Here is a 3,867-nt window from a genome sequence, read left to right as displayed (position 1 = left end):
AAAACAAAACATTTTTCCTTAAGACACCCTAATGAGACTCAAATGCGTTCATGAGAGGATTGTGTGCAGCCATCTATTGACCTGAGCGACGTGTTTAAACACGTGTTGTTTGGAACAAGCCCTCACATACATGAGCAGGCCCCGACAGCAGTCCTTGTGGACATACCCTTGTCTTCTGGACCTTGTCATTCTCCACTTCATATCCCAAGAAAATATGACAAACTCATTTTCTTTTCCCGGTATTATTTTTCTCTATTTAAAACTTCGAATAAACAGCACAATACCACGATTCAAAATGTGAAAGCATAAAAGATTATACAGCAAAAATTCTCCCTCTCACCGTATGTCCATGGTATGCACACTAATTTTTATTTATTTATTTTGCACACTAATTTTTTAATTGTTTATGTATATTTTTTATTTTTAAAGAGACTTTCAAGCTTTTGCTGTTTTTTTTTGTTTTGTTTTGTTTTAGCTTTTGCTGTTCTTAACAGTGCTTTTGTTTTGTGCAGATACAAGTACTTGCTTCACATTAGTAGCTAAATGGATATTTTAGTTGGCGGACAGCGCCCTCTTCTGAATGAAATCGAATCTTCTATGAAAGTAACTTGGTCAAATTCTCTAGTGTCCTTGGCGGTCCCCAAGGAGTCTTCCAACAAGTCAGTTAAGAACAGACACAAAATGCAACCCTTTTCTTTAGACCCTCCAAAGCGAGTGTTCTCTTATCTTACCTCAGTGATCGCATGTGTGGCTGGCACTGCTTCTTCTCCAGGGCATTCTCAAAGCCACAGTCCTTTTTACTAGGGCAGAATATGAGTTATTATTATCGTTTTTATTGAAACATAATTGACATATCATACAATTCACCCATTTAATATATCAACTCAGAGATTCTTGCTTTGTTCGCAGAGGTGTACAACAATCACATTTTAGAACATTTTCATCACCCAAAAAAGAAATTCCTAATTACAGAGAGAAATATTTCAATGCTATATTTCTACTTTCCATGTGTTTCTTGTGATATCTTTTGATGGTAATTCTTATTCATTTGAGTTTATGGCCCTCAGCCTTTTCTCTTTGCTCATGTTATGAATGTTCTTTTATTTCTCAAATACGCTAGACGTCGCTTTCCCTCTCCTCATTCCATGTTTAGACTTGGGTAATTACTAATCTGTTTCCTACTTTTATGTAGGTTTCCTTTCTCTAGGCATTTATTATGAACAGAGTCATATAATATTGGTCTTCAGTGTCCTGCGTTCTATACTTTACCCTGGCTACGCCCCTTCTCCCTCTTGACTGTGATGAAAGAGGACACCACTTCCCCAGCTCATCCAAGCGGAGCTGCTGTCCTGTCTGTCACACACCGCAGGTGCTGGTCCTGAGGTGGGGGAGTGAGTCTCCTTCTCCCGCTCCAGGACTGCTTCAAACTGCCCAAACACTGCAGGACTATGACGAAGACTCTAGTCCCTAACTTATAACACAGGGAATCGAGAAAGCTAGTATTCCACAGTAGGAAAGGCACTTTGGTAAGTTAGAGATAAAGTCCGAGTACATTATCTTGCGTTCAATGTCATTCCCACAGATTCTCCCCTAACAGTTATGCTGCCTTACAGTGAGCACGTGGTGGATTCTGTCTCCCTGTAGAAGAGGACATTCTCTTGTTATCTCCTCCCACAGTGTCACCCAACCCGCTCATACTTTCCCCCAATGCAGGTACTTTACTGTGGTTACCACCCACCTTGTGACGTATGCAACTACTGAATATGTATATCTTACGGCTACCTACAAATATCCCAAGACAGTAAAGAGTCTCTATCTCTGCGCGGACCTGGCTGCTGAGATCATGGCCGTCCCGGAGGTGAGCATGCTACTATGAAATGTGTCTGACTCCTTTATTTTATTCTCTCTCCTATCTTCTATGACTTTACTATGATCTGTATATATTATAACAGTACAACTGTGCCTACAGACCCCTCCGTTGTCAGAGGCTGGTTTACCCCGACACCAAACCTCTAATAATCGAAGCACTGTTTACCACCCCACTTTCAGTGTTCAGAGATGTGGTGGCACAGTGGGTGACACACAAAGACAGCAATTGGGACTCAATGGCTGCTCCACAGGAGAGAGATGAGGCTGTCCGCTCCTGTCAAGATTTATAGCCTCAGCATGGCAGCAGTTCTACTCTGTCCTGTAGGGTCATTATGAGTTGACATTTAACTCAGTAGCAGCCAGTGAATATTTTATTATCAAATTAGAACCTCTTTCAGAAAGTGGAATGCAACATGTCAATCGGGTTATAAAATAACTTTCCTTCCATATGTTGGGAAATTACAATGTACTGATTTTTCTAGAAGAAAATACATTAATGCCATATGCTGGAAAATTATCATTGTAACTGTAGTAAATACCCCAAATAATGAAGGTCTCTGTATTAATTATCTGTTGCTACCTAAAAAAATTACCCGATAAATCGAACAACCTAAAATGGTCACATATTGTTGTATACGCTTTATGTGGATAAGAAATTTGGAAGCAGCTTGGGTAAGTAGTGTTGGCCTGAAGTCTCTACTAAAATTACAGTCAAGACATCAGCCATGGCTATTGTCATATGAAGCTTTAACTGGGGTTGCAGGATCGATGGCCAACATGGCTCTCTGAGATGACTGTTGACCAGAGGCTTCAGTGTCTCGCCAAGTGTCTCTTTCAGTCAACTTGAGAAAGAAGGTGGACTTCTCTTATCTACAGCCATACCACCCTGAATGTACCCGATCTCATCTGATCTCGGAAGCTAAGCAGGGTCGGACCTGGTTAGTACTTGGATGGAAGAAAGTAGACTTCTCAATTATCTCTGTCATTCCAAAACTTCCTCTTAGTTACACAGTCAGCCTTGCCTGGTGTGGGAGGGAATTACACATGGGCACAGTACCAAGAGGACAAGATCATGGGCGGCCACATTAGAGACTGGTTAGCACAGGACCTGTGATATGACTTGAACTCAAGTCCATGTGATACTCTTGTGCAGTACACAACGTGAGCAACCAGACATAGAGTTCTGAGCAGCCGTGTGGAACACATGCCCTGTTTCCACAGAGCACATTTTCTATCTCTCTGACCCATAGAGCCATTTGATAGCAAGATTCCTTCCCCAGCTTTGATTTGTGTGTGTGTGTGTGTGTGTGTGTGTGTTTACCATGTTACCTTACATATTTAGGTTCCTTTCCTGAATCTGCATTCCATAAGCACTAACATCCCTTTCCTTTTAGACTCTCTTCATCTTACTCCAGTTCCCCTTTTTGACTATTTCATTCCAGGACATACTTTTTTTCTCGTTATCAGGTTCAAGCTATGGAGGTCTGGTAGCAGAGTGGGTTGCAGGTTGGGCAAACTGCGAAGCCCACAGTTAGAAGTCCCCAGCAGCCCCATGCAGGGAAGATGAGGCTCTCTCCTTCTGCAAATAGTAATGAGCTCAGAAGCTCGTAGGGGCTCTTCTACTGTCCTATCAGGTCATTGTGAGTCAGAATCGACTCAATGGCTGTGAGTACAGGGTAAAGCTACAGCCCAAGTAATGCAGGTTGTCCTGGCACTTCTCCTAAGGCCCTGGTCATCTAGCATCACTACCCAACATAACAGTAAACGAGTCCGATTATCCTTCTTGAGGACTGCATCATAGGGAAGGCAGGAAAATAGCTCTAACGGCTGAAACGTTCCTTTAGCTGATCATGCCATACTGGTGATTTTTCTTCTATCCCGTGTCCATTGTCAGCTTATTGTCTCTCAGCTCCCCTTCTGAACATGCTCTGTCACATATGTTGTTGTTCCCCCTCCCTTCTTTGTATCACTACTCCCATTTCTGTTCCCAAGGGCTTT

The sequence above is a fragment of the Echinops telfairi genome, unplaced genomic scaffold, assembly GCF_000313985.2.
Source record: "Echinops telfairi isolate 266 unplaced genomic scaffold, ASM31398v2 ScPeMD7_5868;HRSCAF=6743_0, whole genome shotgun sequence".
Lineage (NCBI taxonomy): Eukaryota > Metazoa > Chordata > Mammalia > Afrosoricida > Tenrecidae > Echinops > Echinops telfairi.
Note: the sequence above shows the minus strand (reverse complement) of the source record.